Below are 16,740 nucleotides of genomic sequence, written 5' to 3' on the forward strand. Positions count from 1 at the left end.
GAAATAGCCTTGATTCTTCAAGCCCTAGCTCCAATTTGACTCTTCTTCTTCCTTGAGTTCTAGAGAGAGAAATTCTTTTGGAGAATATGAAGTTTTGGATTTTCTTTTTGATTCTATGAAAATGACTTAATTGGGGAAAATTTGCGTCTAAAAAGCTTATATACTTAATAGGGAAAGAGTAAAACATTGTAGGTTCAATTTTGGAAGAATAACTAAAGACCCCCAAAGTTTTAACCTAAAACTACCTAACTTGCACGATTTGGCTCGCCAAGTGGCCCCTTGGTACACCAAAATTTCCAGAATGCCTCCTCGAGGAACCAACCTACTAGGTGATAGGGAGGGACCTTAGGCGATGCGCCAACCTAGTTGGCAAGCCCTGACCTAGCTCGCCTAAATTTCCAGCAGCTAGGTCATGGGGACAGTCCACTAGGCGACCCCAAGTGCTCTTTGGCGACTCACCAAGTCACTTGGGCGACCATGCTGCCCCCCTTCGCCAAAAGGTCCAAAGGATAAAATGTTTTCCTTCACTCTTCCTAGGTAGTTTAGGCCCTTGCCCTCTTTCTTGACTTTTACCCCTTTTATTTTAGTTCTAGTTTAGTCTACGAATTTTAAGAGTGTCAGATGGATATTGATCTAAAAAATTGAGAAAGTCCTCCCGCAAAGCCATCAACGGAGGAACCACCAAAGCTTGTGTTGAAAGTGCTCCCTTCACATCTTTAATATGCATTCTTGGGGGCTAATAACACCTTACCCGTAATCATTGCAGCTGATTTGCTTGAATGGCAAGTAAAGTTGCTTCTTAAAGTGTTGAGAAGATACATCCAAGCTATTGGATGGACTATTGCTGACATAGTGGACATTCCTCTCGGCATTTGCACTCACAAAATTCATCTTGATAGCGAATGTAAACTGAGTGTTGAGCATTAAAGGATATTGAACCCACCGTTGCAAGAGGTGCTAAAAAAGAGATAATAAAGGGGTTGGATGCAGGTGTGATCTACCCTATTGAGGATAGCAAGTGCGTGAGTCCGGTACAATGTGTACCAAAAAAGGGAGGCATCACAGTTGTCCCAAATTAACAATTGGAGTTTGTGTCTATGAGAACGGTAAAAGGATGATGAGTATGCATGGATTACCGGAAGTTAAACTCGTGGAGAAAAGAGATTACTTTCCCATGCCTTTTATAGATCAAATGCTTGATCGACTTTCAGAAAGAGGATGGTATTCTTGTTAGATGGGTACTTCGGATATAATCAAATCTTTATAACTCCGGAAGACTAAGATAAAACCACTTTCACTTACTCATATGGGACGTTTGCTTTCAAAAGAATGTCGTTTGGGTTATGTAATGCCCGAGTAACATTTCAACATTGCATTTTATCTATTTTTGCTGATATGGTAGAAAATTCGATGGAAGTCTTCATGGATGACTTCTTAGTTGTGGGTGACACTTTTGAAGAATGTTTGGCACACTTGGGGTAGGTCTTTCAAAGATGTGCGGAGACAAATTTGGTCCTAAATTGGGAGAAATTCCACTTCATGGTTAGAGAAGGTATAGTTCTTGGTCACAAAGTATCACAAAAAGGGCTGGAAGTTGATAAAGCAAAGATCAAACTAATTGAGAAGCTACCACCACCAATCTCGGTGAAAGATATTTATAGTTTTTTGGGGCATGCCATCTTTTACCGAAGGTTCATCAAAGACTTTTCAAAAATTGCACACCCTTTGTGCAAGATCTTAGAGAAGTAAGTAAAATTCAACTTTGATGACGCATGTATGGCAGCCTTTAAGTGTTTGAAAGAGAAATTGATTTCCACCACAGTGATCATTAGTCCTGATTGGTCAGCACCCTTCGAAGTGATGTGTGATGCAAGTGGTATGACATTAGGTGTCGTGTTAGGACAAAAATACAACAAGTTATTCTATCCCATTTACTACGCAAGCAAAACTCTGAATGGTGCTCAACGTAATTATATAAATATGGAGCAAGAATTACTTGTGGTGATATATGCATTTGAGAAATTCTAGGCATACTAGCTAGGCACCAAAGTGGTTGTACACACCGATCATGCTGCTCTGCATTTTTTGATGGCAAAGAAAGATGCCAAGCCAAGATTGATAAGGTTGGTGCTATTGTTGCAAGAATTTGATTTTCAAGTCAAAGACAGAAGAGGTTATGAATATCAGGTGGCTGACCACCTATCAAGGTTAGAAGGCAAGGAAAATGATGAGTTGGATGTGGAAATAAATTATGTCTTCCCTGATGAACAGGTATTCACGGTAATTCTATAACAAACTCCTTGGTATGCTGAATTTGCTACTAAGTAGTATGTGGAGTGATACCGGAAGAACTGAACTCCTATCAACAAAAGAGGTTCTTGTTCGATGTCAATAAATACTTTTGGGATGAACCATACTTATTCAGAGAGTGTGCACACCATATCATTAGGAGATGTGTGCCGGAAGAGGAATTCAATTAAATTATCCATGCTTGTCATACTTCACCGGTTAATGGTTATCATGGTGGAGTGCATACAGCTGCTAAAATCCTTCAAAGTGGTTACTACTGGCCATCCCTTTACAAAGATGCTCATGAATTTGTTAAGAAATGTGTACAATGTCAAAAACAAGGTGGAGTGTCCAGAAGACATGAGCTCCCTCTCAAACCTATTCTGGAAGTTAAGTTATTTGATGTTTGGGGAATAGATTTTATGAGTCCATTTGTGAGTTCATTTGGTAATAAATACGTTTAGGTGGCAGTAGATTATGTTTCTAAATGGGTCAAAGTTTTAGCACTACCAAACAATGAAGGAAAAAGTGTTGTTCAGCTCTTAAAACGCTACATCTTTACTAGGTTCAACACCCCTCAGGCTATTATTAGTGATGGTGGATCCCATTTCTGCAACATGTTTTTTGCATCTGCATTGAGCAAATACGGGATGCGACATAAAGTAGCAATACCATATCATCCTCAAACAAGTGGCCAAGTGGAAGTTTCGAATCGCGATATCAAGATTATCTTAGCTAAGACTGGCAATGCAAATAGGACTGATTGGTCTAGAAATCTGGATGATGCTCTGTGGTCATAACACACTGCCTACAAGACACCAATTCGTATGTCTCCTTATTAGCTAGTTTATGGAAAATCTTACCATTTACCGATTGAGCTGGAACACAAAGCATTATGGGCATTAAAGGCTCTAAATCTGGACTGGACCAAGACTTCAAAAGGAAGAGTAGACCAACTAAATAAATTGGATGAATTTAGGTTTAGGACGTACGAAAGTTCATCCCTCTACAAAGAAAAAATAAAGAAGTGGCATGATTCTAAAATCCTTAGGAGAGAGTTCCGAGTTGGAGATTGGGTGTTGCTATATAATTCTCGACTGATAGTCTTTCTAGAAAAGCTCAAATCAAAATGGTCAGGCCCATTTAGAGTAACATGGGTGTTCACAAATGGAGCCATTGAAGTCAAAGGTAAAGATGGCCCTACCTTCAACGTGAATGGGCAGCGCTTGAAGTTGTATTTTGGAGAATGCCATGAAATTTCTGTGATTGAAGTGGTGTATCTGAAAGATGCTTGAAAGCATTTCCACGTCGTGCCATGACATTAAATAAGGTGCTTCTTGGGAGGCAACCCAAGTGTTAGTTATTTTGAATAATGTGTGTTGAATGTGCAGGTGTAGGTGATTCTATGAGCCTAAGACCCGTTCGGGGGTATGCCGAGTAAGCTCAGCGATCACGTAGTTGATCGCCTTTTTGGCGTCAACAGTTGGCTGAGACACTGGAACATTAGGTGGGATACATGCCCACTCGGCTATTCGCCAAGGTGATTGGGTGACCTGACTTTCTCCTCATTTTTGCACCAGCCTTGATAGCCTGGAGTCTTAGATCTTTTGGTGAGGTCTCACATCTATTAAGTGATGTGCTGAAGTGATTCGGCGGACATGCTCTTGTCTGCCTTCCTGCTCCAAAATGGAATGGTTGCTTACTGGAAAATTTGGTGAGCTCCAGTCAGTTTGGCGAATCGCCGAACGGTTCAGCGATTGCAGCAACCCTTCTCCAAATGGGCGCCTAGTGAATATTCCTTGTCTCCCTACTTTGTTTGTTTGACTGCCCGTACTTTATCTTTATTTTTGTTACTCCTCCATACAAAAAAAAAAGAAAACAAGAAAAAAAAAAGAATTAAAAAGTTGTGAAATAAAGTAGTTGAAGTTGCAAAAGAAATGGGGTATTCGGTAATCCATTTGAAAGTGAATAATGGGGTGAAATATGAGCATGATCAAAGTGTTAAAGAAAAGGAAGAAAGTGATGATCAGACCACATTTCATGAGGGTAGCAACCACTGAGCCTAAATGACCATACTTTTGCACTCAACATCGTTAAAAGCCTTGAAAAGACCTTTGTGATCTTGAGTGAGCTGAAGCCAATGTTGATTGGAAAGTAAGAGCAAACTTATGGGTGAAATCATGCATGTGTTCATATTTGTAAGTGTGAGAGTCGTATGTTATTTCGGAACTATAAATTATTGAAGAACTTGGTGTGAATAGGGAATCATCTTTGCTGTGAGGGAATTTGAGTACCTTTGTTGAGCTTGAACCTGCATTTGAAGCAAGCATTGTGAACTTGAGCATCTTTGATAACGGTGAGTCACAATTTGAATCTTTGAGTGCATACTTGGTCATTGCATGAGTAAGTTGAGTCTTGATGTGCGCATTCATGTTGAGTCTTATGTAGCACTATTTGAGACATCCTTCTTGAACTACTGAACTTGATTTTTACTTGAGGACAAGCAAAAGTTTAAGTTGGGGGTGTTAATGAGTCTGAAATTTGGACTTATTTAGGGCTTTGTTTATATAAATTTAGTGTCCTAAAATGCTTAATTATTGCCATAAAGTGATGTTAAATCCTTGATTTTCAGGTATATGGATTGAAGAATAAAGCAAGGACACTAACAAGCAAAAAGGAACAACACAAGCTGAAAAAGGAGAGACAAGAAAGCCTGAAAATCACCAAGAGAACTCGGCGAGTCACCGAGTTACCCCTATACCGCCTAATTTTATAGAACACTGATCCTGAAATGGGGGAAACTTAGGCGAATTGTGTTCTCTATCGGCAAATCGCTAACTGCATCGACGAAGGAAAATTGTACCGCCGAATGCACTGATCAAGAACAAAATGAAATTGAATTGGCGAGCTAAAAGACTTAAAATTGCATCGCGACAGTGATCGATGATCCTGATCTAGATCGCCTAAAGTTACAATGTCTGAATGCGGAAAATGTGAAGAAGAAACGGGCGATGGACTAGAATAATCGGTGAGTCACCGACTGGTCGGCGAAGCCCGACTTTCCTCGCTGATCAACCCCGAAAAGCAACATCTCAGATCAGTATAAATTAACTTTTTGAAGAGAGAGAAGGGATTCAATCATTGTGGAATGAAATATAGAGAACAAAAGCATTATTCTTGTGGATTTTAAGCAATTTTGGTAAGATATTTCAATTGGGTATTGTACTAGAAAAGATATTATTCATTTTAAAACCTTGATTTTCAATACCCAGTTATGGAGAATGTATTAGGTACTGAATTTCTTTCTTTTATGATGATTAGCTAAAACCCTAAATTTTTGGGGTTTAACAATGTGATTAATTGCTGAATATGGCTTGATGGGTGCTACTTATTACTAATTTTAGTGCTAATCCAAAGTGGGTCTAACGTATCACTGTGGTTTAACTACTCTATTGCATGTTTATTTCAATAAAATTTAGTATTTTATGCTTGCTTGAGAAAGAAGTATAAAGCTAAAGTGATAAGTTGGCACTCATAGTTAGTGGGTCATGATGGATTCATCTCGAGAGAGTGAATCCTAAGACTCATGTTATGTATTAAGCTCGAGAGAGTGGATGTAGTGAGATTGTGGACTGATCTTTATGTTTAAAGCCTTGAGATTCGAGAGAACTCAGTTGAAAAGGGGTAGTTGTTCGAGAGAAAAGTGCCTCACCTAAAGTCCATCCTACCCATGGAGAGTTAGCACTTTTGGTTAAAAATTTGCACCCATTGAGTTACATTTAGCAATTGGTTGGTCAATCCCCCAAGTACCTTTCTCTTATTTGGTTGTTCTCAGCTACTTGTTGAGGATGTTTTCTGATCTAAAAAGCCATTCACCCTGACATTGTTGTCACTCTTTAAATTTCACTAATCGTTTCCGAAAATCTCTAGTCCTTTAGCTACAAAAATCACTGTTCTAACTTCATATTTGAATTCAATACATAACTACTCTATGTTGGGTTTATACTTCTTAACAATCATCTACACCTAGTATTTGATGAGGTGTAGTTGATACGTTAATCAGTTAGCCTATAGGGCAGTTGGATTAGGGCTTTTAGAGGGGATTGATTTACCCCCGTGTGACACTCGCGTGGCTGGGTAATGCTACAGAGTTGTAGGCGGGCTAGGTGGCCCGATGTGGAAGTCAGACTTCTCTGTGTACTTGTCGGGCTTATGGGAGTTCATTCAGGTTCTTTTTTGTTTGTGCGTGAGTGTACCTAATGGGTCTTATAGGGACCTAGCTGGGTTTAAGTTAAATATCGTTAGACTAGCTTTCTGATTGTTATGTTCTTATTTTTGTTAACCTATGTTCGTGTTTGATTCTATCTATTCCGTTTGTTTTTACCTTTCTTGCTCAGTCGGCCTATAATTCCTACTGTGTACCACTTGCTTTGGTATTCATGCCACACTCTGCATCTATTTTCGTGATGCAGGTCCGAGCACCAGCTATCTGCATTGAGGTCAAGCCGCAGTAGTCTGTTTTGGAGACGAGGGTGAGCACATGGCATTGTAGGATTTCCTGTCTCCATTCCGTATTTACATTTTGACTTTCCTTTTGATTTTTAAGTTAGTCTTGTTTCTGTGGTCCACTTTCGGGACTTGTACTCTTTTAGTAGATATGTATATGTGATTTCCAGGTTCTGTGAGGTATCTTTTGTATATATAGTTTTGGGTTCGCTTCCGCCTTCCTCTTATGTGTTCTGTTTATTTATGCTTCACTTAGTTGAGGATAGCCCCCCCCCCCTAGTCCCATTACTCTTAAGTTCCGGGAAAGAGTTTGGATTGCCTACTGGCGGGTTGGTAGGCGCCATCATGGCTCGAGAAATCGAGTCGTGACAAAGTTTGTATAAGAGCCCCAAGTTCGTTGGTCTCATTTGTACAGAGCTAACATCAAGTAAAGTCCAGAGGATCGGCGCGGAGACATCCGTGACTTATCTTTGGGAGGCTACAAGATGTCCTTTGGGAGTTTTCCTATTTTTTATCATTATCGTGTGTTGTTGTCCAGTTAATTTCATGGAATCTTAATTGTTTCACCATATCATAGGATAACTCACACGCCTAATAGAGGTCAACCCTGAGGTCGAGGTTGGGCCGCAGTGCCAGCACGAGAGAATGGGAGGACTCCGGAGCCAGAGGCAAAGCCTCAGTTAGACCAGATTCATCTCCAGTCGGTGGGACCAAGACCTGCACAGCCACCACCCGCACCAATTTCCACCCCTGATCTTCAGGCTATGCTTATGCAGATTCTAGCAGTTTTTAGGCGCATTCAGCAGCAGCAGGACCAAATACTACTTCCAAAGCCAGCTCTAGGCAGCAGCGACCCAAGAAGTTCAACATCCGCCAGCACCGACCGCCATTCGGCCGGATGTTTTAGACAGAGTTATGCCACTGAAGGAGCAGAAGATGCCTGGGTGTTTCTGAGACTATCGCCATCAAAGTTTTCCAGAGTAGTTTTCAAGGATTCCCAGGAGTTCATTACTACTTGCCGGGAGCGACTGTAGACTTTGCGGTTGGTGGAGTCGAAGGGAGCTGACTTCACAACTTATCAGTTAGATGGTCGTCCAAGCAGTGGTGGCTCTCTTTCATGGGACCAGACCAGTTGGGTCCCCACTACTGATGTGGACAGAGTTTTCTGAGGCGTTTCTACCTAGATTTATCTCACGGAGCATCAAAGATCGGCTCTGTAATGAGTTCTTAAGGTTGGAGCAGGGCTCCATGATGGTATCTGAGTATGAGGCCAGATTTCATGAGTTATCCTGTCATGCCACCATGATGTTTCCCACAAAGGAGGAGAGACTCAGGTGCACCATTAGAGGGTTAAGGTTGCAGCTGCGTATTGAGTCGCATTCTATGGTTATAGCGAGCTGCTCTTTTCTGGATGTAGTGGGCCATTCCCGCACGCTTGAGCAGCTCTGTCATGAGGCCCACGGGGGAAGCAACAAGAGAGCCAGACATGATGACAACTTTAGTGGGGCCCGTCCTAGGCCTATGGATACTCGAGACCGAGTTCATCAGAGGTTCTAGCTAGGTCAGTCTAGTCGCCCGTTTCAGGCATCATTGCAGCCATCAAAGGGTGACTAGCAGTAAGGGTAGTTATAGTGCCAATCCCAATTATGGCCAAGGTGGGTTTCAGATAGGTTCATCAGGTTAGGGTGACCGGCCTCCGGTAGCGGGAAGATCATCGCAAGGTTGCATCACATGTGGGGAGCTTTGCAAATGGTCCATAGAGTGCCCTAGCTCTAGATTAGCCTTACCAGCTCCTCAGGCAGCAAGACCAGTAGAAGCAGTAGCCCCTCTAGCTAGAGGAAAAAGTTAGCATCAGGGTGTTCGGGAGATCCTCGGGGAGGCAGGGCAGAGTGGATGTGTGTGGTAGAGGGGCCCAGGGCCATTTCTATGTAGCTCTAGCTAGAGCAGAGGTCGTGGAGTCAGATGATGTGATCACATGTACGATTCTCTTATTTGTATGTGTCTACTTATTATGCTCTTCGGTTGGAGGTTAGTACTGAGCCCTTACATGTACCTTTGCGTGATTCGACCCGAGTAGGGAATTCTTCAGTAGTGGATTAGGTTTGTAGATCCTGTGTGGTTACTTTTCAAGGGAAGGATACCCGGACGGATCTTATTGTGCTTAGTATGATGGGTTTTGATTTGACCTAGGGCATGGACTGGTTATCCCCTCACCGAGCGGTCTTGGATTTCTATGCCAAGACAATTACTTTAGCCATACCTGGTATTCCTCTGGTGGTGTGGCAGGGTTCTCGTAGTCGCACGTCAGGTGGAGTGATTTCTTATGTACAGGATCGGAGGCTAGTGGTTAGCATGTATATTTGGCTTATGTTAGAGATGTTAGTAGGGAGGGCCCTACAATTGATTCATTGTCTATGGTCTGAGAGATTGCAGATGTGTTTCTTGCTAACCCCTCTAGCTTACCCCCAGATCGGGATACTGATTTAGCCATTTATTTGGAGCTAGGTACTAATCATATTTCCATCCCACCGTACTGTATGGCCCCCACAAAGCTCAAAGAGCTTAGTGTTCAGCTTCAGGATCTCTTGGGTAATGGATTCATTCGGCCTAGTGTATCGCCTTGGGGTGCCCCAGTCATGTTTATGAAGAAGAAGGACGGTACTATGCGGATGTGTATTGATTATCGAAAGTTGAATAAGGTGACGGTAAAGAACCATTATCCTATGCCTCGTATTAATGATCTATTCGACAAGCTTCAGAGAGCAGCAGTGTTTTCTTAGATTGACTTTAGATTCAGCTACCATCACTAAAGGATTAGAACAACAAATATCCCTAAAACAGCATTTAGGACTCGTTATGGCCATTTTGAGTTCCATGTGATGTCTTTTGGGTTGACTAATGTCCCTATAACCTTCATAGATCTGATGACTCGTGTTTTCGGGCCTTATCTGGACTCTTTTGTCATCGTCTTTATTGATGATATCTTGGTATACTCGCGGAGCCATAGTGAGCATGAGCAACATTTGAGGATAGTCCTCTAGAATTTGAGAGATCATCGGTTGTATGCCAAGTTTTCAATGTGAGAGTTTTGGGTTGAGTCTGTAGCATTCTTGGGGAACGTTGTATCTAAGAATGGCATTATGGAGGATCTGGTGAAGATTGAGGTTATTCGTGGTTGGACCAGGCCCACTTCTATGATTGAGATTTGAAGCTTCATTGGATTGGTAGGATTTTACATGCATTTTGTCGAGGGTTTCTCCACTTTAGCCACGCCATTGACTCAGTTGACTCGCCAGGATGTTCCCTTTATATGGTCGAAGGAGTGCAAGAGGAGCTTTCTGAGGCCCCAGGAGTTGCTTACCACTACTCTTATATTGACTCTTCAAGTTGAGGGAGAGGGATTCACGGTATATTGAGACGTATTCATCGTTGGTTTGGGTTGTATGTTGATGCAGCAGAGCCGAATTATTGCTTATGTGTCGAGGCAGCTTAAGTTGTATGAGCTCAACTACCCTACTCATGACTAGGAATTGGCGGCTATGGTTTCGCGCTTAAGATCTGGAGGCATTACCTATATAGAATTCATTGCGTGATCTACACTGATCACATGATCCTTCAGTACATTATGTCACAAAAGGATCTTAATTTGAGGCACCTTCGTTGGATTGAGCTCCTCAAGGACTATGACCTCTTTATTCTGTACCATCCAGGTAAGGTGAATGTAGTAGCGGATACCTTGAGCCAAAAAGCAGGGAGTATGGGTAGTCTAGCCTTCCTTTTTATTTCGAAGCAACCTTTGGCTTTGGACATTCAGTCCTTAGCCAATCAAATGATCAGGCTTGATATTTCATATTCTAGTTGGGTGTTAGCTTATGTGGGAGTTAAGTTATCCCTACTTGATCAGCTCCGCAGTCGTCAGTTTGAGGATGAGTCTCTGGTGGCACTTAGAGATAGAGTCTTGGAAGGCGATGCAGGGCAGGCTACTTTATATTCAGATGGGGTTTTGAGGTTCGTCGGTCGGTTGTGTGTTCTAAGAGTTGGGGATTTTATTCAGTTGATCCTTAATGAGGATCATGATTCTAGGTATTCTATCCATTCGGGCACCGCTAATATGTATCGTGACTTAAGGGAGCATTACTGGTGGAGCAGAATGAGGAGGGACATCTCAGACTATGTTTCCTATTTCTTGTGTTTCCAGCATGTGAAAGCCGAGCATTTAAGGCCTGGTGGTGAGTTACAGAGATTATCCATTCCTGAGTGGAAGTAGGAGCACATCACCATGGATTTCGTGGTGGGTTTACCTCAGACTTCTAGAGGTGTTGACACCATTTGGATCATCGTAGATCGATTGTCCAAGTCAGCACACTTTCTTCTAGTTCATACTTCCTTTAGTGTTGAAAGGTTAGCTCTTATCTTCATTTGAGAGGTAGTTCATCTTTATGGTGTGCATTTTTCTAGCATTTTAGACCAGGGTTCACAGTTCACCTCCATCTTTTGAAGGGTATTTCAGGAGGAGTTGGGCACCTGTGGCGATCTTAGCACAACATTTCACCCACATACTGATGGCTAGACGAAGCGTACTATTAAGGTTCTTGAGGATATGTTGTGGGCCTATGTTATGGACTTTGGAGGTCAGTGGGACCAGTTCTTTCCTTTGACGGAGTTTGAGTAAAACAATAGCTACAATTCTAGCATTTAGATAGCCCCATTTGAGGCCTTGTACGGTAGGCGTTGTCACATTCTAATTGGTTGGTTTGAGTCTATGAAGCCTAGGCTGCGTGGTACAGCCTTGTTTCAGGAGGTCTTAGTTCATGTGAGGTTAATTATGGATAGGCTCAGGACGGCTCAGAGTAGACATCAGAGTTAAGCGGATCACAGGCGTCGACCATTGAGATTTTCCGTTGATGATCGGGTATTCTTTCGAGTATCTCCCATGAAGGGTGTGATGAGATTTGGGACACGGGGAAAGCTTAACCCCAGGTACATTAGGCCTTTTGAGATTTTGAGGACAGTTGGTGATGTGGCCTATGAGTTAGCTTTACCCTAGCATTCTCAGTTATTCACCCAGTTTTCCATGTTTTGATGTTGTGCCGGTATGTGATTAATAACATTTCAAAGACACTTCATCCAATTCTAACCGTCAACGATTGTTAGTCAGTATATAACCCAACTAAATGTGTTGGGGTTGAATCCCACAGGGAGTGGTACGTGTTTAAGATTCAATAGGAAAGTACGAATATGCTCAAATCAGTCATAGGAGTGGACATTATCGAATAAAAACATAATTCAAATCAGGGGGTGACACGAATGTCAAATAACAGGGGGTTTTGATTTTAATTATCAACTACAATAGCAGTAAATAATACAGAATAACAATAATGAGATGGTTTAATGGGATGTGATTCGATTATAGGCTAATGTAGACAAATGTTTAATTGCAAATGTTAGGAAATAGCTGAATATTAGTGAATAAACTAGACTATAGAGGAGGTACACTTTCTCTCGAACAATTTACCACGAATCAAGTCAATTACTCTCGAACATCAACAAGCATGCAAACTAAGAACAGCCTACGCCTTAGTCTATTCACTCTCGAGCTGAATGTGTGGAAAAGGGTTTAGGATTCACTCTCTCGAGCTGAACCCATGACAACCCAATACCTACAGTCCATCAACCAATAATCTTGGTTTTAAAACCTCTCTCGAGCAAGCCAAAAATACGAAGGTAGAATTGCATTTGCAACTACAATTCTTTAATTTAAACGACAATTACTGATTGAAATCACTTCTAAGCAGCATTTAAACTAACAATTAGCAATACCCATAAACTAACTCAGCCCATAATCACTTAATCACACCCCAAGAATTGGGGTTTTAGCTAGACATCATAAAATGATAAAAATCGTTACCAAATTGAGTTTCCATCAACTAGGTAACATTGATTTCGTCTTTACAAAGATCCAAATTGAAGAATCTCAAAGACTCACTTCCAATTTCTCAAAAGTGAAAAACTTCAATTCTTCAAAGCTAAGGAAAATTTTGTCTCAATACTCAGAGTTCAAACTTGAAAGTATGATAAAATATAGATTAAAGGATCCAAGATGCTAACTAAATGTTCAGAAAGGTATTTATAGTCGCCAAAAAAATGCTGCGAAGGGCTATTCGGCGCAGTAAGTCGGGTTCGCCGATCAATTCGGTGATCCACCATTTGGTCAATTCCATTACCTTTTTGCCTTGGCCTTCAGCATCCTCCAGGTCTGTAACTTTGGGCGTTCTAACTCTGCATCGCGGAATCACTCGGTGATCCACCCACTGCTCTTTTCCTTCACCAACTCAATTTTCTCCTTCAGGGCTTGGCACACTGGAACCTTAGGCGGTCAAATGACCACTCGGTGACTCGCCAAATGGACCTGGCGATCACCAGGCTCTCTTTTCTTCCTTCTTTCAGCTCGCTTTGTTCCTTTTTGCAAATTAGTGTCCTTGCTTTGCTCCTCAATCCAAATACCTGGAAATCAAGGATTTTACATCAATTATTATCACAAAATAAGCATTTGAGGACACTAAATCATTATAAACAAAGCCCTAAATGAGTACAAATCTCGAACTCATCAACACCCCCAACTTAAACTTTTGCTTGTCCTCAAGTAAAACTCAAGTTCAGCAGTTCAAAAAGGATGTCTCAAACAGTGCTACACTAGACTCAACCATGAATGCACACAACAAGATTCAACTTACTCATACAATGATCAATTGTGTACTCAAAGACTCAAGTTGTGACTCACCATTATCAAAGATTCTCTAGTTCACTATACTTGCTTCAAATGCTAGTTCAAGCTCAACAAAGGTGCTCAAATGCCCTCACACAAAGAATGATTCCATATTCACACACAATGGAATATGGAATATATACCAAACACAATATATACAAAAAATATCATCAACACAAGAGGTAGGTATGGAAATACCTCACCCCACCACAAATAAAAAGAATTTTTTCCTCAAATGCAATAAAGTACTAAAACATCAATCGAAATGACAGAGAGGGAGGTAAAGAGAAGTCATGTCTACGCAGTCGCTCCATTTTTTCGGGGCATTAGTGCCTGGTAAAAAAAAGAGGCCCAGCACACTTCACTCAGATCAACAAAATTGCAAATGAGTAAAATTGCTAAATACGAGTTCAGGGTTTAGAAAACCAACATTTAATGTCGATTAAATAAGTTGAAATGCTAAGCGGCAAAGATATCCAACTCCGAACACACGATCGACGACTACCAAGCAGTAATAATGCAAACATATAGGAAAATATAGTGCGGGTGTGATTTCGGAAAGTTAAAAAGTGAGGGAATGTGAAAGAGTTTGAAAGTTTAAACCTTTGGCCTTTAAAACCGTCCAGTTCTCGACCGTTCAGCGACATTAGTTTTGCTCGCCGACCCACTCGGTGACACGCGGAGTGGGCAGTTACCTCGCCGAGTTTTATAGAACCTCCAGTTAATGTGGGGGTCCAAACGGTGGACAAAGTCATGATCGCCGACCTGGTCGGCGATTCGCCATGTAGTCCATGGGCTCGTCGAGTTTTAACTCTTATTAATATAAATAAAAATAAAAAATGGCCACTAATTGATCTGGAAAAATCATTCAAATAATAAATTTTTAAAAAATAATAAATTGAAAAAGAAAATCAAAACGGTTGTGAATCAATCATTTTCTATAAATAAAAATTAAATAATTTAACTCTTATTGATAATAATAAAAATTAAAATGGCCACTAATTAAATGTGACTTTTTCAAAATAAATAACCAACCCACGTAATTACAAAAGATAAGATAAGAAAGCCATAAACTGAAAGATAAGAACACAAATTAATTTTTAAAAAATAAAAAATCAAACAATTACAAAAGACGTTTAGGACTCTTTTTTATAAGGAAAAATCGTATGAAATAGCGAACAATTAATTCAAATTAAATTATATAGTCATAGTTTATTTTATTTGCAATTTGCAGCAAACATCCCATTTTTGGCCATCTGGTTCGATATACAATTAGTCATTTTCGATATACAATTACTCATTCAGTATACAAATGTATATAATGTGTTTGTGTTTGTATAAAGCGAGAGAAAAGTGTATAAACAAATACAAATACATATATTTTCTTCCCATACACTTATAATTATACAATTACAGATTTTATTATACAAATTACAATGTATAAATGAATTTATACAAAACTGAACAATTTGTATAAAATTGGATGTATCTAGCGAATTATACAAATCAAAAGTTCCATAGCAAACATAAATTTTTCTATGGAGCGCAATTATGCAAATTATAGCAATAACATACAAATATGATTTTTATGTTTGCTATATGTGAAAGTTGCTTTTTTTATAATAAGACGTTTAGGACTCTAAATTAATTACATATAATGGTATTAAATAATAAATAAATATTTTTTAATGAGTTTAAAGCTAAACAGTTCTAAAAAATAGGACTTCTTTTTGGGAAGTTATAATATTAATATTATTAATAATAAGAAATAATAAATAAGAATAATAATAATATAAATAATAATAATAATAATAAATAATAATAATAGTAATAATAATAGTAATAATAATAGTAATAATAATAGTAATAATAATAATAATAATAATAAATATAATAATAATAATAAATAATAATAATAATAAAAATAATAATAATAATCTTCTATCAATAATAATAATAATCTTCTACCTTATGTATAGGAGAAGTGCAAGAGCTACATGTCTGCGCAAAAAAAAAACAATAGAAATAATTCTTACATTAGAAAAAGAGAAAATATTGAAACTAAAGAAAAATAAAAAAGGTTTTAAATTTAAAAAAATAGAGGGAAGATTGAAATTAATAAAAAGAAAAAAAAGAATGGAATTGAATTACGGAAAGAGGCAATAGTGGATTCCTAAAATATAGTTAACTTATTAAGAATTTTCTTCTTCCTTTTAAAAACTCTATAATTTAAATTATTGTAATTAAAAAATCAAAATTAAACAAATATAAAAATAAATTATAAGCTCACAAATAATTTAAAGCTAATTATAATTTTCTAAACTACTTACAATTTTAAAAATTGATTTTATACTAATTAAAGTACTCAATTATTACGGTAGACATTGAAATTTTGTGGAACTCTACAAGATGTGTGCAATTCGAGTTGGGACTCTACAAATTGTGTTCAACTCAAATTAGGATTCTTGGAGGTTACTCAACCCTAAACTCTAGTTTATGCCTATATAAAGGGTACTAAATTCTCTTAAAGGGCATTTCAAAATATCTCATAAACTTTTGGATATTTTTAAAGATCAAGAAGCTCTCGAATATTCCACAAAAGTCATGGAATATTCATATAGAGGTCAAATCTAAATCATCCTAGTTCGAGAAATACGTCACTGACAGCCCTCGAATCATGGATAAATCTTAGGAATCTTAGGAAAGTAGATCAAGGGAGAACATAATTGTACCCGCATATTTATCAATAAAGTTTTCTTTCTTCAGATTTTATTTGTGTGATTTATTTATTTTCCATATGTTTAAAATTTGTTGCAAACAAATTGGCACGCCCAGTGGGACCAAATCTGCCTTCATCTCTTCTCTCTTAAATCAAATCTGAAAATATGAAGCTGCAAAGGTGGAAGAATGAGTACTTTAAGCCTCGTCTTTGAGTTTCATCAAGTCTACACTCCGACAAGCCTTGAAGCAGGGGGCATTTGTAGACATTGGAATTTTGTGGGACACTACAAGATGTCTGTTCAATTCGAGTTGGGACTTTGCAAATTGTGTTCAACTTAAATTAGGATTCTTGGAGGCTACTCAACCCTAAACCCTAGTTTATGCCTATATAAAGGGTACTAATTCTCTTAAAAGGCATCTCAAAATATCTCATAAACTCTTGGGTATTTTTAAAAATC

Source organism: Solanum verrucosum, unplaced genomic scaffold (assembly GCF_900185275.1).
Source record: "Solanum verrucosum unplaced genomic scaffold, falcon-dt-bn FXZP01000062.1, whole genome shotgun sequence".
NCBI lineage: Eukaryota > Viridiplantae > Streptophyta > Magnoliopsida > Solanales > Solanaceae > Solanum > Solanum verrucosum.